This window comes from Pteropus vampyrus, unplaced genomic scaffold (assembly GCF_000151845.1).
Source record: "Pteropus vampyrus isolate Shadow unplaced genomic scaffold, Pvam_2.0 Scaffold19, whole genome shotgun sequence".
Classification (NCBI taxonomy): Eukaryota; Metazoa; Chordata; class Mammalia; order Chiroptera; family Pteropodidae; genus Pteropus; species Pteropus vampyrus.
In genome coordinates, this window is record NW_011888800.1 from 4,414,545 (window position 1) to 4,436,351 (window position 21,807).

The following is a 21,807-nucleotide window of genomic DNA, read 5'->3' on the forward strand; positions in this document are numbered from 1 at the left end:
TGCATCCCGTGGGCAATAAAAGTCAGAAAGTTCCTCATTAACAGATCCTGGCATTTCTCACAGAGTCCAAACAGGCTGATCCCAAATAAAGTGTCTAACTTCCACTCAGCCTGATACAGAGCTGCTCCATGACTATTCCGCTGTCATCTTCCATGCAGTTCAGTCATTTCGTAGCAAATGAACCTCAAGAGCCCAGCAGTGTATCACACTGCTGCAAAATTATATATTACACACACACACACACACACACACACACACACACAATCTTTATGCTGGTCTGTGACGACTCAGAAAAGATATAAGAAATAGGCAAAAAGATATCAAAATCACTTTTCCAGAGACACAATGCTGGCCTGTTATGCAAGCCAAAGAAAAGTTTATTTTCACTTCATCCACATGGTGGTGCTAGCCTCAAAAAAATGGCCCACAAAGGAAATGAAAACAGTTTTACTTTCTTCTCACTGATTTAAAGCTGTATACTGTGGTCAGGACATCACTACTCATCAAAGGGGACACATTAATTCTGCAAATAAGCATCTAAAAATGACGAGTTGATGCTAATCTCCATTCCCACTCTACTTCCCAGTGGGAATAAAAGAAACGAAATCTATTATTTTCGACTCACAAATTCAATTTTTACCAACCTTGGGGCAGAAGAGTGACTCATGCTGGGCTGTTGACTGTGTACAACCCTGACGTAGAACCTTATTATGCCTGAGAGGCAGCTGGTCAACTGACTGTCTAAGGTTCTTCACTGGGTTCTTGTAAGTGCTGCTGGCAGTCAAAGAAAATGGGAACAGCAAACACCTCACTGGTGTCACTGAATGAAAGAAGGCGGGTTCAATGTGGGTGCCTTCCAAACCATTAGGCAGAAAAGACTAGAAAGTCTGTTTTGAGCTTCTCGACCCAAAAATACACTCTCCACATGTCATATGACCAACTCTCATCAGTTGCCTCTTCTTTTTGTGGATTTTAAATCTTCCATTTAAATGTTTTTAAAGCTCAGAGGAATCTCATCAAATATACTAAATAGTAATTAAACAATGTAGAAGATGTCAAATGGAAAGAATTACCAGGGGTATAAACAAATGATTTTTTTAAAATACAATACCTGTCAACACCAAAAGCACTCTCAACTTTAAAAAGTAAGAACTGACAAAAGTTCATTAATCGTCTTCTATAAATCAGCACTTACCTGATGCTGATACAGATAACAATGACAACCATGAACACAATGAAACAGGTCCAAAGTGTTTTCAGACTTGACCCTAGACACTGGCAGCTTCCTGACACCTGTGATTTGGCAGATAACACAAGGTGTCACGTGCAAATATACCCAAATATCCCCCTCTGGCCTGCCATAGACATTTGACCCTTTTACCCGTTTAAAATTCCCAACTTTAGTGAAGAGTTGATAAGAATACATTATCTCTATACCTTCATTCATAAAGCATATATTTTAACAGAGAAGGAAGGAAATACTCAAGGACAAATTCTCATCAGAATGAAGGAGTTCATTAGACTGGCTAATTCATCCTTGGAATAGCAAGGAGCTGGATCCTGAGGAGATGTCATATGGGAAACTAAGTGTCAACAAAGTCCAAAGAGTTCAACAGTCATAAGTTCTGAAGCCAAAGAATGACTTGTGGTACAAGCAAGAATGAGTCGGCAAGAATTTTTCCATTTATCATAGATCAGACATAGAAAAATGATGGTTCACAGGTTCAAAATCACAGTTGCATTTTGTTCAGCTGGCACAGTGTCTGTGTGTGTATGTGTGTCTGTGTGTGTGTGTGTGTATGTGTGTGTGTGTGTGTGTGTTTGCATTTGTTTAAAATATTTTAAATTCTGGAGATGCCATCTAAAATCTAGATTTTGGACTTCTCCTTAAAAAATGAAAAGTCCTGTCGACACTGGACAAAATTCTCATATATCAATAATTACAAAAAGCTGAGAAATAACAGCTAAGTCAACAGAACATATGGCCATTTGTTCACCATAATCCCCATTATCCCTATTGTGTCAAACTTTGTCTGCCATCAGTGCCACCACCATTCCCCTTTAAGTCCTAATCCACCTTGATTCCTGAGGAACACATATAGAGAAAGAATAACCTTAAAAAAAAAGGTGATGATGCCAACAGCGTAGGGAGGTACCAAAAGACAGATAACTTTCTGAAAAGGACGTGGTCAGAACTGACAGAACTAAAGAAATCATCTAGAAAAAAATTAATATAGCACAGCTCATACCCAGCTAAGCAGAAAACACAAGGGGTTCCAGAAACTCAGAGCAGTGTAAGAAGAGAAAACTAAATAACCATATGATGTGATGAGAAAGTTATCCTGAATCTCAGCTTTTGATTTATGAGGAGGCAAACCACAAGACTTACTAACAAGTTATATGAACCTTAGAAATAGTCCAAGGCTCCCTGTGTGGCAAGGATGAAGCCTGTGTTCTCTTTCCCACAGCTCATGGATGAGGAGTGATGGAACTGGGCTACAATAAAGGAGGTTTGGTGTAGGCTGAAGAGGAACAAGTCATGTTCTAGAATTATATACATTAAACTCTGAAATAATTGCAGAGAATTATAAATAATTTATGCTTAAACAATTTGATCCTGAGTCTTAATTTATAGAGGTGACTGAGTGACAACATGAAGAGGTCAATGCCCCTGAAAGAAAAGTTTATTACTACTCACAGTTCCCCTAGAAATAAGAGGCATAGCACACCATGCAGGACGCCCTGGGGAAGCACCAGAATTGATCAGGAGGCAGAAGTGAAGGAGAGGAGAAAGTATGGTCTACAGCCTTGATTGTATTTTTCATGAAAAAGGCAAGGCAGAAAAGGGAAAATAGCTTAGGATTTTCCATTATTCAAAGGCTGCTTTGAATAATGTTGGCAGCCCCTGGACCATAAGGAGTGCCTCTAGCTGAATGGTACCTGGCCCTGGGTGGTTAGTGCAGGGTAAATATTGGTTTGGCGTGTGAGAGTTAGATAAAGGAAATGACTGGGGGTATGGATTTGGGATTGAACAGTTTGTAATATGATTTTTGTACACTTGTGAAAGCTAGATCATAAGGGAGAGATAAACAACTCTGGTCATTAGTTTGACCCTGTGACTGATTAATGGATGTCAAATAGACAAATCTAAGAAAACACTTAGATAATTGAGGGAATTTAAGAAGCCTTCAGTCCCTCCATTTTATAAATGAGGAAATTTAAAGATGTAATGTCATTTGTCCAAAATCCAATGAAGCTTGTTAGCAGTGCTGCATGAAATAGAATTCCCATGCACTACTGTGATTTCTCTACTACACTCTGTTGACTTATGCTAATATGCATACTTACTTATGCGATTCACTTCGTTTCTTAAGAATCTAAAGCAAGGATTGGCAAACTTTTTCTGTGAAGGATCAGATCATCAATATCTTAGGCTTACAGATCATACAGTCTCTGTGACAACTACTCAACTCTGCCATTGCAGCACTAAAGCTGCTTATAGACAATACATAGGCAAATGGGTGTCTTTGTGCCAAAAAAAACTTTATTTATAGACACTGAAATTAATATTTCAGATTGATTTTTACATGTCATGAAATATTCTTATAAAATTTTTTTCCAGTCATTTAAAAATGTAAAACTATCCTTAGCTTACAGTCTGTACAAAAATAGACAGCAAGCTAAGTTTTGCCCATAGGCCATAGTTACAAACCCTTGGTCTAAATAATATCTGTACACTTCCTATGAAATCTCATGTATGGACCAGATGACAGTCACCACTCTAGGTCTTATTTTCTCCATTGATAAAATAAGGTAACTAGACTCTCAGGTCCCTTGCAGACCTGTGACCCTGAGGTTTTGTCAAGGGCACTCAAATACACAAATGAGCTGTGAAAGGGGATCTGTGGACTCTCTTTCATGAGACACTATTAAGAAATACCTCTCTCAGATATCTCCAGGAACCAAAGTAATTCAGAAATTATATTGCAAAGAACATTAGATACACAGAATTTTAAAGTAAAAAAATATATATATTCATGGAATGGTAAGTTTAGGGAACAGGATTAAATGAACTTCTCTGTTTCAGGATTTCTTAAACCTAGTATGCATCGGGACTATCCAAAGGAGAGGGTCTTCCAAAAGCAGACTCTCAGCCAGAACTTGGGTATAGGTAGCTTTTGTCAGAGGCAAAAACAGGAAACACAAATGAAACAGGAAAAACTGTGACAGGAAAATGAGAAAAGCTATGCAGCTTAGGTTAAAGAAAAAGTTACTGTTGTGAGCAACTGGATCTCAGTGCTACTGGAAATTATCTGAGAAACTACGAAATGGCTTCAGAATTATTCCACAGAGAGTGAGGAAGTCTAGGCATTTATCTATCAAGTCCAACCTCCTAATGGTTGAGGGCTTGAACATTCCCACACTTCACGTTGTACTTGCAAAGAGCTCAGAGAAGCTTCCAAAGTGCTCAAGAAATCCTTTGGGTAAAAAAGAGAGCTTAAGGTGGGAAGCTATCAACATGCCAGAAACATCTACCAAGGCTATATTCAGAGAGGTGTTAAAGAGATTAGGTATGAGTGTCAACGTGTTGGCAACAGGAAAGGGTGGAGGATCGACATTTTCTTACCTCATTTGCCCTCAAAATACTTTCTTCCATGAAGCTTCCCAACTAATTTGACTCTAGAACTCCTTTATCCAGGAAGCATCTGTCCTTGGAGAGATATTGCTCTAAGGTAAATAGAACAGTGCCAAGGATTGAGTAATCTGAATAAAATTAGAGGATCTCTTCAGGCTTTATTTTCTAAAATCAACATGACAAAGCATACACTAAATATCAATAAGCCTCTTTCATCTCTGGGGCAGAAACTAGGCCAATACATTTCACACAGTGCCAGGCATGAGGTCAACTCCAAACCGAAAGAAAAAAAAATACAGCGAAGAACAATTCACCTCCAAATGAGGTTGCCATCTGAAGTGATGCAAGTCGGAGGGGGGACAGAATGTTCAAAGTGTAGTTGGAACCATGACAAGGCATTGCCATCTGCCATCTGAGTCCCAACTCCCTAGTCCTTTAACCGTCTGCATACCTGCTCAGGCGTGTCACATTGCGGAAGGGATGCCATCATTAACGCAGTAGCAACAAAAACAAAAGCTCAAGATTAGCTCTCAGGATTCTAACACCATTCCTTCCTTAAATGTGGATCCGCTTTCATGAAAAAACATATGGAAAAGAGATTCATAAGCCTAAAGCTTAAATCTACACAGGGCTGAAGCTTCTGTGGATCTGAATATTTTAGACTACTAGGTTATACATAGAAAATCAGCAAATTATAAAAGGAATAGCAAATGCTAACCAGAACCTAATCTGGAATCAGTTATATACATTCTCATTTTGAATATTGATCAATGTAAGAATAACCTCTTTTCTTTCTTCATTCAGATTTCATCTCTAGACCCACTTTTCACAGGAAAGCTAAAATAAATTCACCCAAAACTAATGATGGAGAAGTGTCTCTAAGTGCTCAAAGCAATCAATTTTCCTAGAGAACCCTCCAGAAAAAGAGTACAATTTGGCCATTCCAGCCCTTTAGATCCTCCACACTGGAAGCTATGTGGCTCATCCAAAAGGAAACAGACCTTTTCCAGGATCCATTCTGTAAGAAGGGTGAGCTACTTCGTCTATCTTCTCTCTAAGCAACAAGATCTTGATTCTAAATGTTCGATAAGGTCCTCCAGTTCAAGTGTCTCTCCTTAGAAATAATTGAAAGGGGTTTTCTTAAGAATTTAAAAGATACCAAAAGACTCATTGTTAATAAGAACTCACTAAATATATTGTATGCAGTGAAATAGATATGCCCTTTTCTAATTAGTTAGGTTAAGTGTATGAACCTATAGAGAGGCAATACCATTAAATGTATAAGCTCTGAGATCAAACTGCTTAGGTTCACTCTGGCCGCACTGCTTATAGCTCTATGACCTGAGTCAAGTCACTTAAACTCTCTGAGACTCAGTTTCTCTTTACATAAATGAGGAATGATAATCCAGGTAAATAAATGCACATAAATGAAAATACATGTAATGTATTTACCATGGTATCTAGAGTATAATAAGATTTAAAATGTTAGCTACTTGTGATAGGATGGAAAATGGCCTGATGAAAGATATCCATGTCTCAAAACCTAGAACATGTAACTGTTACCTTATATGGAAAAAGCATCTTTGGAGACATTATTAAGTTAAGGATCTTGAGCCAGGAAGAATATACGGATTATCTGAGTGGGCTTTAACTACAACTGTAGGTATCATTATAAAAGGGAGGCAGGAGTTTTTTTTTTCCTCTTTCTCTCATACATACACGAGGGCGGGGGCGGGGCGGGGAGAAAGGAAAAGCTAATGTGAAAATGGAGCAGGGAGAGATTTGAAGGAGCTGGCTTTGAAGATTGGAGTGATGTATTCACAACCCAAAGAATGTCAGCAGGCACCAAAAGCTGGAAGAGGCAAGGAAAAAATTCTCCCCTACAGCCTTAGGAGGAAGTACAGCTCTGCCAACACCCTGATTTCAGCCCACTGGTAAAGATTTTGTACTTCTGTCCTCCAGAATTGTGAGAGAATAAATTTCTGTTGTTTTAAGCCACAAAGTTTGTGGTAATTTGTTAGAGCAGCCACTGAGACCTAATACACTATTTATATATTTATTTTGATTCTCTTTTGCTGCATAACAAAACTCAGTGGCTTAAAATAACAAACATTTATTATTTCATAGTTTCTCTGGGTCAGAAATCTGAGAACAGCTTGTCTAGGCATCTCTGCCTCAAAGGCTCTCACAAAGCTAGAACCAAGGTGTGGTCTCCTGTTAACACTTGAATGAGGAAAAATCTATGCTACACTCAGTTCTTCACAAGCTACAAGACTGAGGGTCTCAGATTCTCATTGAATGTTGGTCAGAGGCTGCTCTCAGTTCTTTGTCACATGTGCTTCTCCACAGGGCAGCTCGTAACATGGCAGTTGAATTCATCAAAATGAGGAAGAGAGAGAGATCAAGAGAAAGGGAGAAAATGGAAATCGATATCTTTTTTAACCATCACTTTTGCTCCATTGTATTTGTTAGAAGTAATTTGCTAGGCCTAAGACCATTAACTATCCAGAATAATTACTGCACACAATCTTTTTATTGATAGCTGTCCTGGCTCTTCATCATCAGCTGATTTTCTTTTTTTAAAATTGAACTAATCTAACTCACATTGATCTGCTTGTTGTATAATGCAGGACTGTTAAAAAAAAAAAAAAGTCTTTCAATTAGCAAATGCTAATTTGTCTGCTATGTGCTTCTACCTGCCGTTGCTGTGATGAAACCATTTTTCTAGACTCCCTTGAATTTGGCACAAGGAGAGCAACTTCCAACCCAGAACAACTCTTTTCATTCTGGTTATTCCCTATGTTTCACTGTCACATACATCCCTCTCTACCCCAGGATCTCTGGCTAGCCTTCAAAACTGTCCTATTATTTCACTAACATTTTGCTGTTTGAATATTCACACCACTGAGATCAAATATCATAGAACTTTTGAGCTGAAAATATTTTAAATCTGTCTTATCAAACTCTGTGAGAGAAAAATTCAGAGTGATTTTCTCTCTGATATTACTCTCAGTTCTAGTTAGTCTAGAGCCTATTGTCTCAATTCCCAATGCAGTGATTGTGGTGGGGGGCAGGGGTTGTTCATTATGTACTGCTTTTAGATACTCTGATTAGTTCTCCAGTATACAATATGTACTCAGGAAATGTTTGTAAGCAACATCAAAATCCATGCTAGAACAAAAAATATATCCGAAAGAAACACAACACACATTGTGATGAGGCTACCAAAGGAAGTGAAGTTAATGTGTGAACTTAGCCCCATGTAGAACATTAATTCTTTCCTTGGCTTCATGTCCTAATATCACTCAAAGGCCAATCAAAAACAGGAACCCCATAGTAATTTGAACAGGGAAGATTCAATATTAAAAATTATTGACTATTTACAGAGGATTAGCTATCAACAAGGGATAAAAGAGAAATCTAAAGATTACCCTAGGTCTGAATGAGAGAATCCGAGGATGGAAGGGGCCTCTTCCACAAGGTTGGGAATTAGACCTGGTTAGAGAGCTATGGATATAGCCTCCTGGGTAGAAGAGAAGTTGCTGGGTTGCTTAGACCACAACTGGTCCACAGTCAGAGGGCCAAGGCTGCTGGACAGGGAATCATCACTGATCACCAATGGAAGCTGCCAGCAGAGGCTGTTGTGAAATTCACTGGGAAGTTGTTAGAGGCACCCACAGAACTCACCTGGAAGCCACCAGCAGGGATGCTGCTTAGTTCACTGGGAAGCCAGTGGTACAGGAAGCTGCAGCAGTTGGTACCACTGAAACCTGCTGGGAGTCACCTCCACTGGAAGTTCTACAGCAAAATGGCCAAGCATCACAGGAACAAGAAGGAAGGAAAAGCACAACTGAACCAGAAAGAGAAGCCCCTACCTGCAGTGTTCCTCTTTTCCTCTCTACTGACAAAACAACATGGTGCCAGGAGGTAAAAAAAGAAATATTTACAAGATCTATTTCAAACATGACAATGAAGGGTGGATTTGAAGCTGAGAGGCAATAAATCAATAATGGGCACACTTTCTTCATGGATGAAGAAGCATGAGCTCTAGTCTCAGCTCTACAAACTTGATAACATCCAGGGACATCTTACACACATGACTCCCTGCATGCCTTGGTATATCTTTAATTTCCTTAATCTAATCTATGAAACACTTTTAGTTTGATAGTTACAAAGAGCCATTCTATTACTTTAACATGTAATAACTGAAAATAGCAAATAAACAAAACACACTTATCAAGATTCCCTACAGCTCACACTAATAGTATTTTTTCTATTTTATTCTGCCAGATACCAAACTTTAAGACAATTTTTACTTGATTTCAATTACTGTTTGTGATATTGTGATTAAAATTAAATTATATTATAAATATATAATTATATAGATAGATAGATAAATATATAGATATATAGATATATAGACATATAGACATATAGATATATAGATATATAGATATATAGATATATAGATATATAGATATATAGATATATAAATATTCGGTCTTTGTCCCCAGTTCTTGACACAAATTTCTGAAACCTATGGATTTTCCTGAGTGATAGAAGTGGAGTATCTTTTGTGTTATTCACAATAAGCCCTCTTCAGCTATACCTGAATTTATGCTAACAAGGTTGCTCTTCGTAGGCTCCTAGATAGCTTCAGTTTCCTTCTGGAGCCTCTATAGGAGAATCTATTTCCTTTTTTAGCTTCTAGAGGTATTCCTTGGTTCATGGCTTCTTCTTCTGATCTTCAAAGCCAGCAGGGTATCACCTTCTCTTCTCTCTAATCTTTACCCCCATCCTCACATTTTCTGTCTGGTTTACCCCTCCTGCCTCCCTTTTACAAGGACGCTTGTGATTACATTGGTCCCACTGGGATCCTTAATCATATCTGCTGTCTTTTGCCACAGAAGGTAATATATTCACAGGTTCCAAAGATTAAGGCATGGATATCTTTGGGAGACCATTATTCTGTCTATCATATAATCCTTTCTAAACTTAAGTTTCTTAAATATTATCTGGCTTTTGCTTCATGTATATTTTCTCATATAAAAGCGTCTCTAAACCTACCTACCCACTTTTCAAAATGCCATAATGAGTCACCAGATATCTTTGATTTTTCTTCAGCTCCCCTATTCTTAACCTTCCTAAGAACTTTTCATTTAATCAACTTTCACCCTCCTTGTAATTCCTTTTCATTAAACAATAAAATAATACTTTAGTCTATGAATTTAGTAGACCTTAGACCTAATAACACAAGCTTCCTCACAGACCACTAATTACCAACTTCTCTATGTTTACTTGAATTGTCTTCCAAGAGTTAGATCTCTGAATTAATAAACTGAGGTGAAAATGGCCACAGACACACACACACACACACACACACACACACACACACACACACACACACACACAAAGAATCCTGCCCCATAAGCCTAAAACTGCTTACAGTATTTCCCTCTCTGTTCCAAGTTCTCTTTACTCTCCTTCTGCTTCTCAGTATATATATGGCAGTAGAGAAAGTAAAAAACATAATTAATTGTAGGGCACTTAAAGATTCTCAAAGCAAAGACTTTTTTTAAGACAAAGACGATTAGAAGACAGTACATCTGAAACTAATATAAAATAATATTCAACTCTAATTGAAAATAAAAATTAAAAATAACTAAATAAAATTTAAAAGATAAAAAAATATTTTTTAAGATAATTAGAGTACCGAGTGTCAAAATGGGATTAGGAAACAATACTGATATACCACTACACGCCTATTAGAATGGTTAAAATTCAAAACCTTGACAACACTAAATGCTGGTGAAGATGTTAAGCAACAGGTAGTCTCAGTCATTGCTGGTAGGAATGCAAGATGGCATAGCCACTTTGGAAGACAGTTTGGCAGTTTCTTAAAAAACTAAACATACTCTTTCATACCAGATGACATGATTATCTACCTTGGAAAACCCAGAGCATTAATTAGGGCAAGTTAAGCTGATGTAACAAATAAACACCAAAATTTCATTACTTAAAAGTGAGGAGTTTATTTCAGTTTAGAGGAAGTGCTGCTAGTCAGCAGGCAGCTCTCCATGACATAATTACAGGAACTCAGCATATTTTCATCTTGTGGCTCAGCCATGGGGATTTAATATTATATACATGAAAATACTTGCAATATACTTAATAATTATGAAGTTTTGCTTTCCAAAATATACAAAAAGTGGCTACAAATCAATAAAAGCCTTTCAGATAGCTAAATGGGATCTCCTTGGAAAACAAGAGAGACTCAGAGACCATCTATTTTATCTAAAGCAGGTTCATTTGGAGGTATATGGCCTGACTTGTCCCATTGGAAAGTAACCTCCATTTTTCCTGTCTTTGTTCATTGCTGTAACTCCAGTGACAAAACAATTCCTAGCACAGTAAGTGCTCAATAAGTATAGGTTAAATGGGTGAATTTCAACACTATTTATAATAGTGAAAAAAAAATTAGAATACAATGCTAGTTAAGTAAATAATGGTAATCATTTAAAACAAAAATATGCTACCATTTAAAATATGTTGTATATCTATGTATACTGACTGACAAGCATATCTATGATCTGTTTAGATTAACAAAAAGCAATTTATTGAAAAATACGTGAAAAAGTCTGGAAGAATATATCTTCCATTTACATTGGTTACTTCTGGAGAAAGAGACTAGAGAGGAGAAAGAAGGAAGAAGGGTAAAGGAATGGCTCTAATTGTGTCACACTACTTTCTACCAGATGCTGAGCTTCACTCAGGCCGAAAGACTCCAAGAACATCATTGTACCTTGACTTGAACCAAGTGCCATTCTCAGACTCAGGCCACCATTGGGCCCCTGAACTGCACCTGTCATTTAGATGGACTCTCTCTGACCATCATCAGGCTATGCCCCTTTCTATGGGGCAAAGAGTTCATAAGAACATGTCAACCTGATGCCCATATGCCCGCTATATAAATAACAGTCTAGGTACCCAGAAACTCAGAATTCCCTGCCCAATCAATAGCCTGGAGATCATTTCCAAGACCTACCTGGACTTTTTCCCAGGACAGTCTCCTGAGCAAAGACTGGGCCAACTATGTCCTCTCCCCTAGAACTGAACGGCAGCCAAGAGGCAGTTGGACAAAGCTTGGAAGTGTGGTCCAGGGAATCCCCAGGGCTCCTCTTGGTGCAGAAGAAAGCCAGGGCTGAGAAGACAAAGGGGTGAACCACAGACCAGAGCCTTCATGAGTCCTTGTGCTCAAGGTCTCACAAATGTTAGGGATAGGCCTGCCTGCACTTAACCAGGTCAACCTTCTCTACCAAAGCCCAAATTTTGCTGATGCTGGAAATCCTTTCAAATCTCATGTTGGCCTAATTGCATTTCCTGTCTTTTGAACTGGGGTTTTCTGAAAAAGAAAGCAACTGCTTTCTGAAGGCTACAGACCACTGACCAGAACACAAACACCATATGTCATCAGACACTACCAGGATCTAATGTCTCTGCCAGTCTAAAAGCAATTTGATGGCAGAAATTCAGTCAACATCTTAAGGCCAATAAATACAACCATGCCTGTCACTGACTATCATCCTTCACCACTATGCAAAATCCAAGCCCCTGAAGTCATGTGTTCTTTCTTCTATTCTCAACAACATTCAGTTGTGCCTCCACCTCTCAAATCCAGCTATCATTCTCCCATTATTGACAAATCCATCAGCCCTTCTCATATTACTCTCTGGGGTCCTTATTCTTTTAAACTTTCCCCAAAACACTCCCTCTACCTGCTCGTTTCCACCTCCCAATCCTAGGTTGCTCACTGTCTCACCGCCCATATAAGGGGAGAGACACACACCATATTTTTCTTGCTCTAAATTGCTGCCTTCAGACAACTACCACTCCTCTCTGTATAAACACACCTCCATTGAGGGTTATGCTATCTGTCTGTAGCTCCAACTCTTTACCTTGTCATTGTTATTATTGACTTTCTAGTTACTATTCATATTTATTACAAATTTGGACACCTCTCTCCTATTTGTTATCTTCCTTTTTTCTCTAGTTCTGTCATCATTCTAGGTTCTAGGTGAATCTGATGTCCATGTGCACAACCTATCTGGCCACAGTTTCTCAACTCTCTGTTCTGTTTCAGCAATTTATTCTTATTCCAAATCCAGTTCTTATTTTCTAAAACTATCCCACTTCTTAAGCTAAAATCCTGATACTCACCCCTAAATCACACCTTTCCACTTTTTCTTCCTCTTTAGTCTCACTATCCCTATTCTTATACCTTATCAATATCTCCAAATGTTTAATCCCACATTTCCCCAGTCTGTCTGCCCCTACTGATTGGATTTCTAGTCATCCTCCAATTATCACTATAAACGAAAATCTGATTGTGTCACTCTGCTACTTAAGATTCTTCAAAGGTTCTTCATAAGTTTTAGAAATTTCAAATTCCTTAAGCAGTGGCTTTTATAATTTGGCCCTGAATGACCACTCCAGCCTTACTTCCTGTACAACACATAACCTGCACTCCAGCTTTGCTGACCTAGTTTAAGTTTCATGTCTCCATCCACCTAGAATGACCTTCTCTCCTATCTCCTCTAGGCTAACTCAATCTTAAAAAGTTTAATTTTTTTTACTTATAATTTGAAGATAATTATAGATTCACATATAGTTGTCAAATATAATACAAAGATAACCTGTACACCCTTTACCTAGTTTCCCCTAATGGTATCATCTTTCAAAACTAGAGTGTAATATCAGAATCTAGATACTGATATTGCTATGGTCAAGATACAGAAGAGTTCCACCACAAGGATTCCTCTTATTTTTCTGATAGTCAAACACTCACTTCCCTCCAACTCCTATACCCTTCTTAACCCCCTGCAACCAACCACTAATCTGTTCTCTCTTTCGATAATTTTATCATTTAAAGATTTATATAAATTGTCATACAATTTATAACAGTATAATAGATGGATCATATGGTCGTTGCATGTTTAGTTTTTGGTTACTTTTAAGAAACTGCCAAAACATTTTTCAGAGTGGCTATGATTTTTCACATTCCTACGAGCAATGTATGAGTAATCCAATCCAGTTGGTGGTGTTATTATTTTTTTTTATTTTAGCCATTCTGCTAGGTGTGGAGTGATATCTCATTGTGGTTATAATTTCTATTTCCCTAATGGTTAATAATACTAAACACCTTCTCATGTGTTTATTTGTGACCTATATAACCTCTTTAGTGAACAGTTTCTCCATGGATTTTTCTCATTTAATTTTTTAAAAACTGTTGAGTTTAAATGTTTTTTATATACTCTAGATACTTATTCCTTTGTTAGATATGTTGCTTGCAAATATTTTTTCCCAGTCTGTAGCTTGTCATTGAATTGATTTTTCACCTTTGACAAAAATAAGTTGGGCATATTTGTATAATATCTATTTCTGTATTCTCAGTTCTATTACATTGATTTATGTTTCTATTCCTCCATCAGTACCACATAATCTTGATTATTGTTGTTAATAATAATAATGCTGTTATTAGCGCAATAATAAGTCTTAAAATCAGGTAGACTGATTTCTCCAACTTTTTTTGTCTTTGCAAAATTGTTTTATTAATTCTAGTTCTTTTGCCTTTCTTCATACATTTTAGAATAATCTTATCTGTATCTATGTAAACATCTTAACCATCTTGCTGGAATATTGATAGGAAGTACATTAAATCTGCATATCAATTTAGAGAGAATTGCATCTTTACTTTGTCGAGTCTTCCAATCCATAAAAACAGTATGTCACTCATGTAGGTAATCTTTGATTTCTTTCAGCAGCATTCTGTAGTTTTAGCATATATGTTTTGCTAGATTTGCACCTTTTGTATTTTATTTTTTGAGTGATTATAGAAAGTATAGTATTTTTAATTTCAGTGTCCATATAGTCATTGCTAATATATAGAAATACAATTTTTTTTTGTATGTTAATCTTGTATCCTGCTGCCTTACTGAACTCATTTATTAGTTGCAGGAGAGATTTTATTTTTTTGTAGAGTCCTTGAAATTTTTGCATAGAAAATCATGTCACCTTTCTGTTCTAAATGCCCTTTTTTCTTTCCTAATTGCACTGGTAAAAACTTCAAAGACTATATTGAATAAGAGTGGTAACAGTAGACATCTTTGTCTTATTCCATAAATTTTGAAATGTTTTATTTATATTTTCTTTAATATTTATTTTTGAGTTCAATTTTATTTTTTAATATTTTTTTCCCTTGAGACTTCCTCTTTGACCTACAGATTATTCAGAGGTACTTTGCTTATTTTCAAAGCTGTTGGAGATTTTCCTGTTATCTTTATGTTATTGATGTGTAGTTTAATTCCATTGTGTTTGGAGAACACATTATGTATGACTCAAGTCTCCTAAGGTTTCTTTTATGACCATAGAGATTATCCATCTTAGTATATGTTCTATGGGCACTCGAAAAAAATATATGTATTTTACTCTTGTTGGGGAGGTATGTTCTATAATTATCAGTTGGATCCTGTTGGTTATTGAGTTCTATATCTTTGATTTTCCATTTAGTTCTTCTATCATTGTTGAGAAAAGTTTAGTTCTTCTATCATAGTTGAAGTCTCAACTAATTACGAATTTGTCTGTTTCTCTTTGTGGCTCTATCAGGTTTTGTTTCACATATTTTGTAGCTCTGTTGTTTGATACATACATATTTAGGAACTGCTATGAGATTTTTTTTTTTTTTTTGGTGGATAGATCCTTTTATATTATGTAATATCCCTCTCTTTCTCTAGTAAATTTCTTTGTTTTGAAGTTTACTTTATCTGATATTAATACAGCCACTCTTGCTTTCTTTTGATTAATGTTTACATAATATCACTTTTTACATTCTTTTACTTTCAACATACCTATATTGTTGTATTTCAAGTGAGTTTCTTATAGGCAGCATGTAGTTGGGTCATGTTTTGCAATCCACTCTGTCAACATCTGTCATTTAATTGGTGGATCTGGAAAATTACATTTAATATAATTATTAATATAGTAGGGCTTAAATTTGCCATGCCATTTTTTTGTTTTCTGTTTGTTCTATTTCTTATCTGTTTTCCTTTTCCTGTATTTCTATAAACTACTTGAACATTTTTTTCATTTCGTTTTTATTCATTTATAGTGCTTTTTGAGTGTATTTCTTTGCATAGCTTTTCAGTGATTGCTCTATGTTTTACATAATATATATAATTTCTCATATGCTACTAGTTCTTTTACCAGTTTGAGTGAGGTATGGAAACCTGACTACTGTTATATCCTCTTACCCTCTTCTGTTTATAATTATCTTAAATAATTTCCTTTCTGATGTTCTAAGAGTCTTTCTTTTATGATTTCCTTTCTTATAAAAAGGAAGAAAGAAAGAAAGACTAATATTTTCTTTAGGTTATGTCTATTCTTTTAGGTTATGTCTGACAACAAATTCTCCTAGTTTTCCTTCATCTAAGAACATTTTGATTTTCCTTTTAAATATCTTGAATGATATTTTTGCTGGACATAGGATCCTGGGCTGATAGTTCTTTTCTTTCAACACTTGAAAAAATACTGTATCAGTTCTTCCTATCACCATGGTTTCTGATGAGTAATCACTATCATTTAAATTGTTCGCCCCTGTGTCATTTTTCTCTCATTCCTTTCAAGTTTTTCTGTCTTTAGTTTTCACATGTTTGACTATGATGTAGCTTAGTGTACCTTTTGGTTGATTCCACTTAGGGTTAGCTCAGCCTCTTGCATCTGTATATTTTTTTTCCACATTTATTTAGAAGGTTTTCAGTCATTATTTCTTCAAGTACTTTCAAAGTCCTCTCCTTCCAGTATTCTGATGACATAAATGTTAGATCTTTTTTTATGGTCCCAGAGGTCCCTAAGGAACTGTTAATTTTTTTTTCAGTCTATTTTCTCTTTATGTTCAGATTGGGTAATATCTAGTGTTATATTCTTCAGTTCACTGATTCTTCCGTCTTCCCCATTCTACTGTTGAGCCATAAACTAAATTGAGCTTTTTATTTGTTATTATATTTTTCTGTTGTATAATTTCCATTTCATTCTTCTTTATATCTTCTAATTATTTACTGAAAGTTTTTATTTTTATTTTTCATTTGTTTCATGTGTGCTCATTGAGGGATTTTTATGATGGCTGCTTTAAAGTCTTTGGCACAGTATTCTAATATTTCTGTCATCTCAGCATTGGCAACTGGTCTTTTCTCATTCAATATGAGATCTTCCTGGTTGTTGATATGACAAGTGATTTTCTTATTAAAATCTGGATATTTTCAGCATTATGTTATGAGACCTTGAATCTTAATTAAACCTCCTGTTTTACCTTGCTTTCTCTAATACCACTCCAGCAGAGGAAGTGGGATGGGGGTAGGTATCACCACATCGTTACTGCCAGGTATACAACAACGCCATTGTCCTGGCAACAGTTTGATGTTTAAAATGTATATGTTACTATTTTAATCAGAGAAACTAGAATATATGTTTTGAAAGACTTAATTCAATCATAAATTCCTCCAGAAAGCCCTTCCTAATCCTACAATCTTGAGTTAGGACTCCTTTCTCTATGTGTTCCCAGGTCCATCTATACTTGTCTCACTATAGAATTATCATACTATTTTGTAGGTGCCTGTCAAATTGTCCATCTCTACTAAACTGCAAACGTGCTGACAGTGCAGACACTGTCTTACTTGATGACGAATCCCTACACTAGAGTCTGACATATAACTGTCACTCAATGAATATGCTTTGGAAAGCTATCATTTTGCTGTCCAAAATCTTCAGGAGCTTGTTAGTAACTTTCCTAGTAAAGTTCACAGTTTGTTATTGAAGACTGTGTAGTCAGGCCTACTAACTTTTAGAAATGAAGCTACTACAGCTACCCTATATAAATTCTTTCTTCAACCAAATTGATCTCTTTACCTCCAGAATCCTCCTACCAGTCTGGAGGAATGGTGTGAGTGGAAAGATCTTATCTCATGACCTATTTCCACACCCTTTCTAGAATCCTTTTTCTAACTACCCTGAAATACTTTCTTATAGTATCTGTGAATTGAAACCATCTTTGACATATACTGACTGATTTTATTTCTAAATATGTCGTTATCCCAAGGATCTCCATACCTACAAGGTCCATGTGAGTAGAATATTTATCTTTTCCCTTAACTTATGGCATAGTACCTTGCAACTCCTGCAAAAAGGTATTCAATAAGCATCTGTTGTTGGAAAAAAATTAAAATTTGGAGTGTTTTAAGAGGATCCAATATTAAACCACAAATTAAGAAAATTGGTTTCTCCATCTAGTTCAGCTCCTCACTCACGACAATATGGTAACCAGATAGAGTCATGTAACCCCCTATTTTTCACTTTCTTTGTCAGTACGATAAGAATAAAACTCAATCATACGTAGACACCTTAAAAAATATTTGAGGTTGATGGTGATTATAACCAAGTGCTATTTAATAGAACTGTTGTTGTCTATGCATTTGTTAAAGTTCGCTCAAATGACCAGTTTCATAGGTAACAAGCTGAACAAGCGAGTTCAAGAGTTCAGAAGTAAGTTCCTAGCTCAGCGTTAATTCAGCCTGTTTCAAGCCTCATTATATGACAGCCGCCCCTTGGGACAAGCTTCTGATCTGATGATCATCTTATATTCCATTCAACATGCATCTACATGTACAAATGCATCTATATGTGCAAACTCCTTTTTGCTCTCAGATGTGAATTTCTCTATGAAGTGTCTCAAACACAAATATTTTGGAAAAGAGTACAGCATAGGGTCTATTTGTAGAGTTGCTTTCTGAAAAAAAAAAAAAGTCAAGATGATTGTGGTTGCATAAAGGGTTTCAAGCATTAACAATAATGGGAGATGGCATCTACAGACCTGCAAGGGAAAAGGTGAGAGGTAAGAGAGAAGGCAGCAAACAGCTCAAAACAAGAAATGCTTTTGCTGCCAGGAAAAGGTCTCCAGCTCACTTGGTACAGAATAGCAAGTCTTAATGTACTCTAAAAACTTCTTCCTTAAGATCATAGACTGGACCACAAAGGACTTCTTTAACACAAACAAGAAAGTCAGAAAAATCATCCAAAATGAAGACTTATATTTGTGTCTATACTAAATGGAACCTAAAGGTGGAGCTTGGGATTCTACAGAAATACTGTTATAACTCAGTAGAAAATAATTTTAGCAGTTTCTGTAGGAGGAAAGGAGGAAAGAGAAGCAGATGAATCAGATTTGCTTGGGTGTATAAAAGGAGGAGCAGGGGTAGTCATAATCTGGAATAATATGGAGAGAAAGAGTCAAAGGAATCAAATAGAAAATTATTTGGTTCTCTGTGTTTGACATAATTTTAACCCTTGACCCCCAATGTCAATTAGATCTCAATTGGGCTATTATGTATATAGTATCTACACACATACAGAGAGACAGAGACAGAGACAGAGACAGAGAGAGACAGAGAGGGAAACAGAGACAGAGAGAGAAACAGAGAGAGAGATGCGGGGAGAGAGAGAGAGAGAGAGAGAGAGAGAACAAAATGTTGCTATTTCACTATTCCAAAAAGTATAATTTGGGAAATCAGTATTATAAAATGAATTTCATCATTAATTCAACTCTCTCAGAATTGAGAAGCTTAGTGAAAAGTATGAATGACTAATGTGCATTTATAAACAGGAGGCTTTTATCCTAGTAAAACAGGGTTGTAGTTTCTTCTTGGAGGCAAATTTGCTATTACAGAATGTTTTGGTTAAAATATCTTAGATAAAAATTGAGTTTTCTTTTGCCATCATATAAAGCCTTATGGGATTCATTCCATTGTCTTCTGGGGTGTGAAAGTATTTTTACTGGTTTGCCCTTGAGTTGGAGAAAATCTTTAAACTCTTAAGAACTGCTTTTTTTCCTGCTCTCCAACCTCCACGGTAATAGGATCTACTTTACAATTGTAGGCTCCCCTCTTCCCAGGTATGTGACATAACTTTCAAAAGACTTAAAATAAAGCCAGACTTATTGATGACCTCCTTCTACCCCTGTATCCTAGTAACTGGATCAGGGAGACCCGGACCAGACATTGTACCTCAGTTCCAATGTTATCACATCCCTTCTTGCCTTCTTTTGTGCTAGTCTTGGTAACTGCCTGGAACTCAAAAGATTAAGCCATGATTCTGGTCATTATCTTAGACACCCTCTTCCTTATCTTCCAACTGAAAAATCACCAGGTTCTCACAACTTTACCTCCTAAATATCTCAAGCCCAATTTTCACTCACCTCAATTTGGGCCACCATCAGTTCATACCTGTATTATTATCATAACTTCTAAATTCTTCTCCTAGCCTACAAATTTTCTGTGCTCAAATTATTCTCCATGTTGTAGCCAGAGTAATGATTCTAAAATGCCCATTCTCTTCTTAAAGCCCTTCTTAACTTTCTCTTGCTCCCCAAATAAAGTTCAAATTCTTTAACAAGAATAAAGGATTCATCCTGATATAACTCCAGTTACCACAGTAACTTTGTATTGCTCACCCCTCCACCCACACTCACCTCCAATCTAGACTCCAAACACATTGAACTACTTTCAGTTCCCCAAAACAAGTCATTCTGTTTCTCATTTCCTGGACTATGTTCATGCATAGAACATTACCCTTTGCCTACTCACCCTTAAGGTCCTTGTTTAGATGGCACCTCCTTCAGAAGTCCTTTCCTGACTCTCCAAAATAGGTACGTGCCCTTCTAAGTACTGTCATAGGAACCTGTACTTTACCCTTATTATAGACGTTCTTGTGCCTACTTTCTAACCTCTATTTGACCTTGGATTATACACTCTGGGAGGTCAGAGCTCCACAATAAATGTTGGTTAAATGAACTAACGCACATCCAGGCCCTAGGAATGAGATCATGCCTCCACACTGCCACTCTCTTATACCCTTCAGGGACAGAAGTCTTGACTCTAAATCTCCAGTCCTGTGACTGGACCCTGCTTAAAATCCTTCCAAGTCTTCTCACTGTTCTTAGAATAAAGACTAAACCTTTAATATGGCCTAAAATCCCTACTCTGTCTAGACTCTGTTTCATTACTATTTGTGGTAGCCAGCCTCCAAGACGGCCCCAATGATCCCAGCCTCCTGGTATTCACATGCTTCTGTAGTCTGCTCCACATTTGTATCAGTATTAGTCTGTGTGACCAACAGCATACAGTAAAGATAATGACATATCACTTTTGAGGCTACATCATAAAAGTCATTGAATCTTCTTCCTCTATCTCTCTCATGTATTGCTTACTCTGGAGAAAGTTAGCTGCCATGTCATGAGCAACCCTATGGACCTATGTGGTGAGAAACCAAGGTCTCTGGCCTATAGCCAGTGAAGAACTGAAGAATCCAGCCAACAGCCATACTGAAGAGCCTTCTTGGAAGCAAATGTTCCAATCCCAGTCAATCCTTCAGATGACTGCTGCCACAACTAATATTTTTATCACAACCCCATGAGAGACCCTGAGTTAGAATAACAATCTAAGCCACTCCAGGATACCTGACTCATAGAAGCTATGAGATCATAAATCTTTGTTGTTTTAAGCCACTAAGTTCTAGAGTCATTTGTTATGTAGCAATAGAAAATGAATATAACCCCACCATTGCCTACTGCTCCTTGCTAGACTTCTCTCACTTCCAAAATTATGGCAGTCTCCCTCTTGCCTATAGGTCTTCTCACATGCTATTCCTTTACCATTTATCACCATGATAATTGCTTTATATATCAGCCTAAATAGCATTTCCTTAGGAGCTTTCCTTGTCCCCTAGACCAGGTTAGGCCATTCTTCATATGTTTTCAGGACAGCAAGCAATTTGCCTTCTTAGCCTTTTTTACATCTATCATATCATTCAGTAACTGAAGATTTGCCAACTATTTGCCAAATGTTGTACCACATAAAGGGCAGAACAAGTATTATTCTGCTCTCATTAGTTTATAATCTGGAGTAATTCTTTGCTATTTGCACTTAATAATTTACTTAATTGCATACATTTGATATTTATAATTACTTCTTAATTTCCGTCTTTCCAATAAAATCTCATGGAAACTATGCCTCAGTGTTCCCCAGGACTGACGCAGTGTCCAGCCATGCATCATTCGTTCAGAGCCTGGT